Genomic DNA, 13,424 nt, shown 5'->3' on the forward strand with positions numbered 1-13,424 from the left:
ATCGCTACAGAAGAAGGATGCGACACCACCTTGAAATGGAAAAATTTCCCTCCCCAAACTCTTCAGAAGCCCCACTTTTTGCAAGAACACTTTGTCTGCAGCTTGTGAAAGCGGCCAGGCAGAGCCAGCCCCAAGCCCATTCAAAGGACCTGCCTTTCCTCTGTGCTGCCTCCCTTGTGCCCAAACATGAACTTCATAAAATCTGTCTGGAAGTTTCTCTGGCGTTTCCCCTCAGTTTCTGTCTTGAGGAACCCAAGAACCCTCATACCGGTAACAAGAAGAGGTTTTATATGTTGTGTGTCCTAGGTAGGCAGGCCAATCGTTGGCTGTGGATTGTCCCACTCCTTCTTTTCTGGGAATAGAAATGGGTAAAAACGACCGCCAACCAATTGTGACTGTCCCCAGCCTGGCTAGGATCTGTGTCTAGAATTTTAACTGGACCCATGAGATACTTAGATTCAATGAATAGGCTTTTAAATAGAAAAATCTGTAGCAAACCTAGGTGTCCATTGACAGAAAATTATTTTTAAAATTATAGAAATTTGTACTGTGGAAACTTCTGCTGCTATTCAAGAATGAAGCAGGTGTCTGCGTTCTGCCACAGAGTAGTCGTATAGAGGGTAGTGTGGAGTGAAAGTTTAAGTTAAGAAAAACATTCATATTATTATTCAATGCATATTATTCAATTCAATTCATATTATTATTGCTAAGTTTAAGTTAAGAAAAACATTCATATTATTATTCAGTGAAATGGCTTTCGGTGCTCTAGTAGGGATAATGCAATCCCATCTTTTATTTCTAAAGCATGACACAAACATCAGCTATTAACAATGATTAGCCCTGGCTGGGGTTGCTCAGTGGCTTGAGTGCTGGCCTGCAAACCAAAGGGTTGGTTCAATTCCCAGTCAGGGCACATGCCTGGGTTATGGGCCAGGTTCCCGGTAGGGGGCATGTGACAGGCAACCATATATTGGTGTTTCTCTCCCTTTCTCCCCTCCTTCCCATCTCTCTAAAAATAATTAAAATCTTTTAAAACTGATTTTAAAAATAATGATTAACCCTGAGGTAAGGAGACCATAGGAAGCAAACTTTTACTTTTTAATTTTTACTTGAAAAGATGTTTGTTTGAAATTTTTTAAAAGAAATTTATTTGCCGCCCTGGCTGGTGTAGCTCAGTGGATTGAGCGCGGGCCTGCGAACCATACGATCACGGTTCGACTCCCAGTCAGGGCACATGCCTGGGTTGCAGGCCAGTTCCCAACAAGGGTCACACGAGAGGCAACCATACATTGATATTTCTCTCCTTCTCTCCTTCCTTTCCCCTCTAAAGATAAATAAATAAAATCCTTAAAAAAAAAAGAAATTTATTTACTTGCTCTTTCCTTTATGCCAGTAAGAAATATCTTCTTTCTTTCACACACATCATTTCCAGGCCAGGAGGGGTTTTAGGAAAGAAACTTAATGTGCCTCATCTGCTTTGGAGAAGACGGTGTCTTTTTTTTTTCTGGACACACACTCACAAAAATTTTTAAAATTCTTAAAAAAAAATCCACGTGTAACAACCTCCCAGGCAGATTTTGCTCTCCTTGGCTGAGAAAGCTAAGATTTTGGTGTGCTCTGCCAAGGCGGGTGGATTGAACTGAACTTGCTTCAACGGAAGAGAAACCGGTTCTCTCGGGCCTCCCGCTTGGGCTTCCTGCAAAGACCTAGGGGGCCCCCTGACAAAGAGCTAATAACCCCTGTGGCTTCCAGACTGAAAAGGATTCTGTGGAGTTGTAAACAAACATCCTAATAAAAACCCCTTTTACTTTAAATACATACCTCTAAGAATAATTTTTACTTGTCTCTTTGACTGAATAAGAAAGATATCTTTAAAAAATAAATTAAATAACTGACCAGGAAAATGAAACGCTGATTTGAAAATTCAGCAGCCATGCCAGCCCACAGCACTGGAGTTTCAAACAAGAGAATGTAACTCCTACTAAAATCGTGCAGTATTGCGCAAAAAGCCTGGGGTGGGGGCTGAGAACAAGGGACAGTGATAGTCATGGATGAGAAGGGACAGAAATGCACGGTGCGCATTCATGAAGGTGCTTTCCAGTCGAGTGGAAGGGGTGGCATTACTACAATTTGCAAGTGTCAGAGGATTTGAGCCAGCTCAGGATTTTTGTTTGTTTGTTTGTTTGTTTGTTTTGCCCCTGTGAATTGAAAGAATAGAATAAATCTGTGAAGAGACGAAATGAAACCTGATGAAAAGTTTTAAATGACTTTTAAAGCCTCATGACATGGTGCGTGGACCCAAACATACTTTCTGTCTCCTGCTCCAAGGCCGGGCTGCACGGGGGACGGCCAGCAGAACGGTGACAGTGCCACCCACCCTGTCCTGCAGCCTGTGGCGGGAGAGCAGTGCCTGCTAGACACGGAGCAATGCAAAAAAAATAGATGGACAACACAAAAATGCAGTTAAGAATACTCACCTTAATAACAATTAAATTAGGATTATAAAATTTGGGGAGTGGATTTGCTCAGAGATGTTGCCCTAATGGCATTTCTTAAATACAATCACGAGGGAACAGTGCTACATCCCCATCACAGGAGGTAGTTTACGAACTTGCCACCTGTGATAGTGGCCTGCAGCCATCACAAATGATGACGCAGTTTTATACCTACTGACATTAAAATACTGTATAAAGTAATAATTATATAATGACACACTTGTGTGTAATACAAGTGTGAGGTTTTATTGATGTTATATAAAGTGATATTATATAAATATTTGTTATATAAATATTACACTAAAATTCACATTTTATTATATCATGTAAAGTGGGATTCGATTGCAATATTCTATGAAGAGTTCAATCCATTTCGGCAAAAATGTATGACATACATAAAACACAATGTGAAAGGTATAATACAGAGAAAACAAAGTATGGAACTCTGATACGTATATTTCGTGTGTCAGGGGAGAGACCTCCGGGAGGGCAGTGACCAGAGGGGACACGCCGGTTTGCTGTGGTATGAGAAACTTTTGACCAAGGGGGTGGTGACATGAATATATCGTATCTTTAAAATGTTTTAAAATCCTTACCTGTGTCCTTATGACCTGTGCACCTTTCTATATGTATTTTATACTTCAACATTAAAAAAGAGCATAGGACCAAGATAGGAATGATACTCTACTTAGAAAATGTGGTTGATTTGTATTTTGCTTAGTCTTTCTCTATTAGGTGTTTTATATCAATGACATCTGGAAAAAACCTATAAAGTGGTTACTTAGAAAACAAATAAAGCTGTAAAGACTAGGATCGTAGTGATTTTTCAGAATCAAGATTTTCTCGATTTGTGGGAGATATATATTATCCAAATCATGTTTTCCACGCATTGTACAAACTTCCTCCAATCCCAACTAAATCAACTGTTTTTCCTTCATGGTGGAAGGCGTAGGGAACATGGAGACCTAATCCTCCTGCCTCATTAGGAAAATATCCAACCAAAAGAGGTCGTAAACCAGAGCAGTGTCCAGCCCGGGAGGGAAGTGAATGAGAGCGGAGATGAAGGAAACCCTGTCTCAGCTTCCTGCAGCTCCGGCCTCCAAGTTGAAGGGCTCCGTTGAGGTATGTTGCTGTGTACGTGCCAGGTTATGTTTATTTCATGTTCTGAATGATTCCTTTTTAACCTACCAAGTATTTATAGCCCATAGAAACTCAGAGATGAAAGTTTTTCCAACGTGCAAAAGCCACAAATGACAAAATCTTGTTAGAGTGGCCGAAGCCAGGAGGGCTCTCAAGCTCATGTGTGTGTCTGTCCGTCTGAAGCCCCGTTCATTACGACTGAGCTTTTCTGGGCTGGTCCTCAGTGGAGAATGGGTGACCCTAGGAAACCATTGCAACCACTGTGTTGTGAGCTGAAGGAGAGCCATTGAACACAACAAAAAGAATGCTTCAAGGACACATTGCAACACAATCAGAACCATGCCACGGGCTCTGATGGCTAGGAGGTGACAGCAGGAGTGACACAATTAGGGACAGGAGTGGTTCAATTTAGGGGGGAAAACCAATAGAAGTGTGCTGTTTGTGGGACAAAGAGGCTGAGTTCTAACGTACCCCCAATAAGCAGCGTCGACAAAGAGCTGACCACGAGCATGTAGCTCTCTGCAGATGGCTCTTTCAGCCGCACTCAGACCTGGCACTCTGAAAAAGAGTTCAGGGGCAGCAGGCTTGCAGGCAAGGGAGAGTGGAGCTGCGTGAGAATGTGCGTGTGCCCTCGCGTGCCACAGACAGTCTGGGCCAAACAAAGCCACACCTGGCAGGACTGGTGAGTCTCCAGCCTGCTTCTGCTCTCCTCCTGCTTCTTCCCATCCTCCCCTCCCAGAACTCCCTGGTTTATGCATTTGGAAGTGATGAGCCAGTTTAGAATCCCCACATCCCATTTGTTCAGCCATTTTGGTTACAAATCTCAGTCAGCCCATCAGTGAATGCTTTTTCCTTAGACAAAAATTTGTAGAAAATAAAACCTTTATCATCTTCTGGTAGGACAGGTTGGAAAAAGCTGCACCTTACCAAGCATGGATACTAATGATGTAAATGGTACCCTCAATGACAGTGACTAAATATCACGAATAACTAGGGGGACAATATCAATGAAAAAGACAAGCGGAAGCCCTGCCTGGGTAGCTCAGTTGGTTAGAGCACCATCGCCATACTCCCAGGTGGCAGGTTGGATGCCCAGTCAGGACACATACCAAAATCAACCAATGAATGCATAAATAAGTGGAACAACAAATCTCTCTCTATCTCCCCCATCCTTCCTCTCCCTTTCTCCATTAAAAAAAAAAAGACAAATGGAATAAAATATGAGTGTAACCAAATTGTTCCCCTGGAATACCAGGCCCAGGCTAATCTTATAAATGTGTCCACAACCCACCTGCTCCAAATGAATCTGCCCAGCGTTTCCTGTTCTGTGGGGAAGGGGTGACGTGGAAACTCTTTAGCACTTGATCCTAGCACACGGCTCCTGAGTTTGGGGTGGCAAAGAGCCAACTCTACATACTCTAAACATCGATATCTTTGACTTCGGCGGGGGGCTCCGGGTGCAGTTTTTTAACTTCTCTTGCAATTCTACTGGAAAAATTTCCCTCTTCAAATATGCATGCAGTTTACAATAACACTAGAGAAATGCACATGCATCTTTTAGATAAGTTAATCCCTGTAAGTCCTATCAATTTCAGGACGCAGACTTTCTATACTAGTAGGCGAGGAGTAGTCTCCCTGAGGAAAAAGACGGACTTCAAATTTACCACTTGGTCGGCATTCAAAGAACAGGATATGGGACTCGAGGCTTCGCAGTGCGGTCGCGCAGTTTGTGTTCAGAACTAATAAAGCACAAAGTGGAGGCTGACCTGCCATATTCGGAGGTGCTGCTAGGTGTAGACAGAGCAGATGAATGTTCACTCTGGGACATTGTTCATCCTGAATCAGGCCTAGTATCTGCTCTTCTGGTCTCTTCTGCATCGTAACTCGGGTATAATGGCAGTGCCCTGCCTTCACTTTGTCCATCCGAGGGCCCTAAAGTCCATCTAGCGGAGGACGAGCCCTGGGCGTCTTCACATTGCCACACAGCAATAAGCTCACCAGCTGCCCTGGGCGATGGTAATGATATTCCCCATGCACCGCATTTCCAGGATCTGCACGACATGTCCAGGCCTGCACAGATGTTGCTACTTGGTCCCTCACAACTCAGAGAGACAGACTGACCCAGTTTCAAATTCAGGTCTGTCTGTCCCCGAGGTCACATTCTTTTACACGGTGACTGTGGGGCCACTGCTTCCCTTCAGGCCCTTTGAGCTCCATCAGTTTTCACCGGCTCTAAGCGCTCTCCCACCCAGGAATGCAGCTTCCTGTGCATCAAATGCTCCCCTGCCCTCCCCCACCTTCCTCTCATCACTTCCATCCTCTTTCCTACCCTTTGATTTTCAGCTTCGATATCACTTCTCCAAATTAGTTCGGTTTCTCCCTCCCAGGCACTTACCCCAGATGCTGGGTGTTAGTTTGCATCTGTATTTACTCACCGTCTACACCACTGCTCTCACACTGGACCCTGGGGCCTGGAAGGTGCCTGGCACACACTAAGGCTTATTAACATCTGATGAATGAATGAATGAATGAATGGCCAAGGAAGACTTAAGCAAGGCAGACCCTGAAAACAACACTGCAGCTTCAATTGAGTCCTCTTCAGATTGCTTCTAGTTTAGCCACATGTGATTTTAATTGTGAAGAAAACTCAATTATCATTTATTCCTTTCTTCAAAAACCGTTTTCTGAGCATGGAGCAGTGCTTCGATCAGCCTCCCTGGGGAACTCCTGCCTCCCTTCTGCTCTGGCCTCCGCAGCAAAGCGCTCTGCTCGCCAGCCTCGCCACTGCAGCACCAGCCTCTCCAGAGAGGGCTCTTGACCTTCCCCGGATGATGAAATTCCAGTCTCACATCCCACAGGGTAGCCATCTTTCCTGGGCTCTCCTGGTAAAATGCAAGGCTGCTCACGATTTTTACCGTTCATGTGACTCAGTCCCACCACCACGTACAATATTACTCATTAGTTCCGTGTACAATGATCATATTATAGTGGTATAATACACTGTGACAACCTTGATACTTTAGTCTGACAAGCCAACAAACCTGACAATCTCATTTTAAGGCATCTGCAATTTAAAGAAAAACGTACACTCTAATGTCTTCGCACCCTCCCCACAAGAGGAGGGGTCGAACCCACTTGGAGTACAACGTTCTGAGGTGCTGTCAGAATTCTTAAAGTTAAACAAAAATCCTCCTGCTGTTACAAGTGAGGAGACAATAGCAGCCACTACCTGAATAGATAGCTGTCACTTCAGACGACAGGTTGCCTGCTATTCAGACACGTTGCTTTCTGAGGGGACGCTGCGCTGAGGCTTGGCGGGGGTTTCTGCGGGTGACCGGACTCCAGCGCTGGTGGGTGGGAGGCCCTCACCTCCTCGCCCAGCCGGCCAGCTGTGGTTCTGCCTGGGAAACAAAGGCTCCCTTGTGCCCTGACGGTGTAGCCCTGTTGTGGGGTGAGGCTGTTATCCCCCATCAATACTAATGCAGAAAACTGTAGTATGAAGCGGTGTTGAATCATATCTTGTCAAGGTTTAATGTTACCACTTAACTCCATGAATGTATTTTTTAAAAACTCTGCCTGCCCTCAGATCAGTATATTCTGACTTTTTACATACAGGCTCTCAATCAAAATTAATTATAATAGCCTAGCTCCATGCTATAAATAGAAGAGTGAAAAATCTAGCCTTCAGCAGAGGAAGAAACCAACCCCCCCAGGAGCTTGGAAAAACTATCGGCTGAGCTTGCGTTAGAGCAGGCACCGAGCTCAGCGGCTGGCGTTCAAATGTGAGCAGAACCCGCACCTCCGTGGTCAGAGTGGAGCCCCCAGACTGGAAGGGCGGTGTGTGTCTGGAATCATTCCCCAGCCTTAATAAGAAGCTCTGTCCTTCCCCGGCATCGGATTAGTGTTCCTCTGTGACCCCAGCACGCAGGCAACTCCAAGGTGCTATGATGCTCACCTTTGGGGAAAAGAATGCTTGCTCTAATCTTGATCCTGTTCCAAGAATGCCACCCTGGTCGCCTGTCCTTGGTCTTGTTTCCTAGTTTGCTTTTGTGGTCTGGGTACACTGATCCTTCCCTGCCTGGGTGAGAGAGCTGTGCGGGGCCTGTGGGGCTCCCTCCCTCGCCGCCTCATCTGGGTAGCAGGCTTTCTCAACCCCCAGTCCTTCTTCACAGGTAGGAAGCACATCACAACTCATTAGTAATTTACTGCTACAGTAATTTTTATAATTACTGCCAGGAGGCCTCATTAAATTTGATCTAATGAATAAATATTGTATTTTTCAACGTGATTACCAGAACAGCTTAAGCTGAGTGCCATAAACAATTATTTTCCTCACTACTCAGGATGTTGGTGACTATTGATTTTTATTTCAGAAAGAATTTTACTGTAGTAATACCAATAAAAATGACTTCAGGAATAGACAGTATAGCCCATGTCAATTCACAAGCAGCATACAGCCCCAGAAAGCAGACGAAGGGGAAGGCTGGATGTCAGAGGGAGAGATAAATCGGTCTGGAATAAAGGTCTGCTGAGTGTTTGGGGACAAGAGAGGCGAGGTAGGGACAGGCTGGTGCTGTTCTCACTTGCCATGAGCCTCGGTCAAGCTTGTGACTCTGGACATGGTGGGAGCAAGCTCCAGGGCAGAACAATAATACTGGCAGTGATTTTTCTTTTTTTTTCTTTCTTTCTTTCTTTTTTTTTTTGCATTTTGTGAAATAGAGTCACTAAATTCTGCTCAGTTAGAAATGTCCAAAGTAAAACACGGAAATTGGACTAACAGAAGAGACTCGCACCAAACCTGAGTTATTCGCTTGTGCTTCTTTGCATCCCCTAACTTGTGCTTTCCTGTTTCTCTTTTTTTTTTCCAGCTTCTAATGTCGGGTAACAGACTTTCACCTCTTAACTAGTGAGGTGGGTATTTCCCTACATCTTCTTAGCACTTAGCACTCCAACCTCTTCATACCTGAGCTCCTGTGAAATGTGAAGGGATTCTCTGTGATTTTTTTTCTCTTCTTTTACCAAAGCAGTACTTTGCTGCCCCAGGTGACCCTGACTCCCCCCACCCCCCCGCCCCACCCACCCATCTCTTCCCAGACCTCTCTTCCACCCCAGAGCAGTCACCCTCATGCCTGGCTGCGTATTAGCATCACGCAGGAACTTTTAAGACTGGCAGATGCCTAGGCCCCGCCCCTCGGATTCTGATTTGAGTGATCTAGGGTGGGGCCTGTAGCAACCATTCTTTTTCTGACTCACCCGGTGACTCCAAAGTGAGACCAAGGTTTAATCCTACTGCCTGGAAGGTAAGTAAGTGAAATCAGGAGGTAGATAAGATGGAAGCCAGAGCTCCAGGCCCAAGACAAACTGGAATTGGCCCGAGGGTGGTTGTTACAGGCTGAATTGTCCTCTCAAAATTCATGTTGCCGTCCTAACCCCCCTGTACCTCAAAATAGGATTGTGTTTGGAAACAGGCCTTTGAGGAAGTAAGTGAGGTAAAATGAGGCCATAGGACTGGGCTCTAATCCAATATGACTGGTGTCCTCAGGAGAAGAGGAGATTAAGGCACAGAGAGGCACAAAAGGAAGACCCCGTGAAGACGCAGTGAAAAGGTGGCCATCTGCAAGCCAAGAAGCTCAACTCTTCCAATGCCTTGATGTCAGACTTCTGGTCCGGAATTGTGAGGAAATACATTTCTATCATGCAAACCACCCAGTCTGTGGTACCTTGCTGTGGCAGCCCCAGCAAACAAAATATCAGTCTTCACAGACTGTGGAACCTGGTGGCTAAAAGCAGACATTCTGGAGGCAGGCAGAGCTGGGTTCAAACCTAGTCTACCACTTACCAGTGTATGGGGTTGGGCAAAAGTATGTTTACAGTTGATCTGGCTGGGTGGCTCAGCTTGTTGCAGGGTTGTCCTGTATGCCAAAATGTTGTGGGTTCCAACCCTAGTCAGAGCACACACCGAGGTTACAGGTTTGACCTGCTGGGGCATGTACAGGAGGCAACTGATCGGTATTTTTCTCACATCGATTTTTCTCTCTGTCCCTCTCTCTTAAATCAATAAATGTGTCCTAAGGTGAGGATAAAAAAAAGTACGTTTGCAGTTGTGAGTACATGGAATACAGAGTTAATAAAGCTATTGTAATAATCAAAACCTGCATATCTTTTTCTTTTTTAATTTTGCTTAAGACTATATTTATTTCTTTTTAGAGCCAGAGGAAGGGAGGAAGAGAGAGAGGGAAAGAAACATCAACGTGTGGTTGCCTTTCGCACACTCCCTACTAGAGACCTGGCCTGCAACCCAGGCATGTGCCCTGACTGGGAATCAAACTGCCATTCCTTGGGTTTGCAGGCCAGCACTCAATCCACTGAGCCACACCAGCCAGGGCTGCATGTCTTTTTCCATACATACAACAGTAAACCTAGCTTTGCCCATCCCTGTATATGCCTTGATATTCTGGTGATCTACACTATGTATCGAATTACCTCAAAACTCAGTAGCATGAAACAACTCTCTATCACACTCGTGGGTTCTGTGGGTCAGGAATTTGGACAGGGCGTAACGGGGACAATCTGCCTCTGTTCTAAAATGTCTAGGGCCTCAGCTGGGAAACCGGAAGGATGACTGGCTCTACGGCTGGAATCTAGAATCACCAGGCAGCTTGTTTTCACGTTTGGTGATTGATACAAGCAACTGGCCAGGACCTAAGTTGGCACTATTAGCCAAAAAACCTACATGTGGCCTCTGCATGGAGCCTGGGCTTCCTCACAACGTGGGGTTGGATTCCACGGGTGAGAATCCACAGGGAGAGACACCAAGAAGCTGTTCTACCTTTTAAAACTCAGCCTTGTGAACCATGCAGCAGCCATATTGCCGCAGCGTTCTATTGGTGGAGGCAGGCACAGAGGCTTCCAGGCTCCAGGAGGAAGGAAATAGACTCCCAGGCCAGGGGAAGTGGCAGCGCTCTGGAAAAGTGAGGGGGACCAGAATATTGTTGTGGCCCTGCTTTGGGAAATGCTATCTGCCACACTCGGACAAGTTTCTGAACCTCTTTGGACCTCTGTTTCCTCATCCTTAAATTAGAATAATGTTAACTGACTCCTTTAGTCTTTATAAGGATTCACACGGCAACTTTAGAGCAGAGTGCCCACCACATAGTTAAGTGCTCAGGAAATTCAGGTTGCTCTTAATACCTGGGGCCGATGTGCTTATTCTGGTCAGGCTTTGAGGAACGATGAGAAAGACAGGGGAAAGGATGAGGGGAAAGGATCAGAGGGTCAAAAGATAGTGTCTAAAATTAATAAATCAGGAAGTACCAGGAAAGAAATATTCAGAATACAGAGACCACTCCTCAAGAGCTATAAAAACTTGAGTTAAAAGTTGTTGTCCCCTGGAGAGTCCTAGGGCTGGGGTCCTAAGGTTCTAGAAAAGTGGGGGAAGGGGAGACATTTGTGCTTTCAATNTAAGTTGGCACTATTAGCCAAAAAACCTACATGTGGCCTCTGCATGGAGCCTGGGCTTCCTCACAACGTGGGGTTGGATTCCACAGGTGAGAATCCACAGGGATAGACACCAAGAAGCTGTTCTACCTTTTAAAACTCAGCCTTGTGAACCATGCAGCAGCCATATTGCCGCAGCGTTCTATTGGTGGAGGCAGGCACAGAGGCTTCCAGGCTCCAGGAGGAAGGAAATAGACTCCCAGGCCAGGGGAAGTGGCAGCGCTCTGGAAAAGTGAGGGGGACCAGAATATTGTTGTGGCCCTGCTTTGGGAAATGCTATCTGCCACACTCGGACAAGTTTCTGAACCTCTTTGGACCTCTGTTTCCTCATCCTTAAATTAGAATAATGTTAACTGACTCCTTTAGTCTTTATAAGGATTCACATGGCAACTTTAGAGCAGAGTACCCACCACATAGTTAAGTGCTCAGGAAATTCAGGTTCCTCTTAATACTTGGGGCCGATGTGCTTATTCTGGTCAGGCTTTGAGGAACGATGAGAAAGACAGGGGAAAGGATGAGGGGAAAGGATCAGAGGGTCAAAAGATAGTGTCTAGAATTAATAAATCAGGAAGTACCAGGAAAGAAATATTCAGAATACAGAGACCACTCCTCAAGAGCTATAAAAACTTGAGTTAAAAGTTGTTGTCCCCTGCAGAGTCCTAGGGCTGGGGTCCTAAGGTTCTAGAAAAGTGGGGGAAGGCAAGACATTTGTGCTTTTGATTAGGAATCCTTCAGAACTATTTGATTGTTTTAATCAAATGCATGTGATACTTTAACTTCAAAAAAGAAAAAGAAGGACCCATAAAAAAGACATGTCAAAGGGGGCTGTCTCAAATAAATGTAAAGAAATTACTATCATTTCCTATTTTTGTAGTACATTTAAACTGATGTTTTCTAACAGTCACTATAATTTAGATGTAAATAAAAAGGTTAAAAATTACATAGAAAGTATGATCTTAGTAATATTAATAATACTCAGGTTCAGCACTGATGAGTAACCCAATTCTTTTTTTTTTTTTTTTTTTTGAGTAACCCAATTCTTAACTGTGGTTACCTGTGAGTAGAAGGGTTATGGGTGATTTTAATTATGAAATTCATTTTTTCATAATAAGTAATCAAAAGATATTTTATAACGATCAAAATATATCAAATAAAATATGTAAGATAAATTTTACAATAATGAATATAAGCTTATTTCTCATCTCAGTCGGTACTTTTTTATTATTTACTTTTTGCTTATTTTTATTTTTTAAATTAAATTCAGTCAGCATCTTCAAATGAAGCATTATCTATGTTTAATTTAAGAGCAGGAACTTCTTGTTTAATAAGGAAGTGTTGAAATGCTCACATCAAGATGAGTAAGACTAAGGAAGGTGATAATATCTTTTAGCATTTGGAAAGGCTGAGAATCAGAAAGTGACCGTTAACCCAAAGAATTACAAAAAGTTCTCAAGGATTCACTGGTACAAAAACAGTTTCCTTAAAAACAATAGTAACTTCAACATACAAAATTGAGTTTTATTTCTATATATAAGCAATAAACAGTCTGAAATAAAAATTAAGAAAACCTAATGAACAAAAATAAACTAATGAACAAAACAGAACCACAGACGTGGAAACCTGGAGCAGACTGACAGTGACCGGGGCAGAGGGGGGTAATGGGGGAAAGCAGGAGCAGCAGTTGGTCAAAGAGCATGCATGACTGACCGTGGACATGGACAACAGGGTGGGAATTGAGTGTGGCAGGGGGGTGGATACGTGGAGGAGAGCCAAGAGCGAAAAACTGGGACAACTGTAATAGAATAACAACTTAAAAATCTTTTTAAAAAAAGAATTTCAGTTACAATATCATCAAAAATTGGGAGGTGGGTGGGGATAAATTTAACCAGGGAGATGTAAGACTTGTACACTAGAAACTACAAAATATTGTTAAAAGAAATGAAAGACCTAAATAAATGGAAAGACATCCTGTATTCATGGATTGGAAGACATAATGTTGTTAATATGTCAATACTTCCCAAACTGAACTACAGATTCACTGTAATCCTTATCAAAATTCCAACTTCCACTTTTGCAGAAATGGATGAGCTGATCCTAAAATTCACATGGAACTGCAAAGTACGCTGAATAGTCAAAAGAATCTTTGAAAAGAAGAAAGTCAGAAAGATCACATTTCCCAGTTTCATAACTTATTATAAAACTGTGGTAATCAAAACAGTAAGGACCTGGCATCAGAATAGACATAAACATCAACAGAATAGAACTGAGAGTCCATAAACAAACCCATACTTT

This window comes from Sturnira hondurensis, unplaced genomic scaffold (genome assembly GCF_014824575.4).
Source record: "Sturnira hondurensis isolate 20B ecotype Veracruz unplaced genomic scaffold, ASM1482457v3 Scaffold0004136, whole genome shotgun sequence".
In the NCBI taxonomy this organism is placed as follows: domain Eukaryota; kingdom Metazoa; phylum Chordata; class Mammalia; order Chiroptera; family Phyllostomidae; genus Sturnira; species Sturnira hondurensis.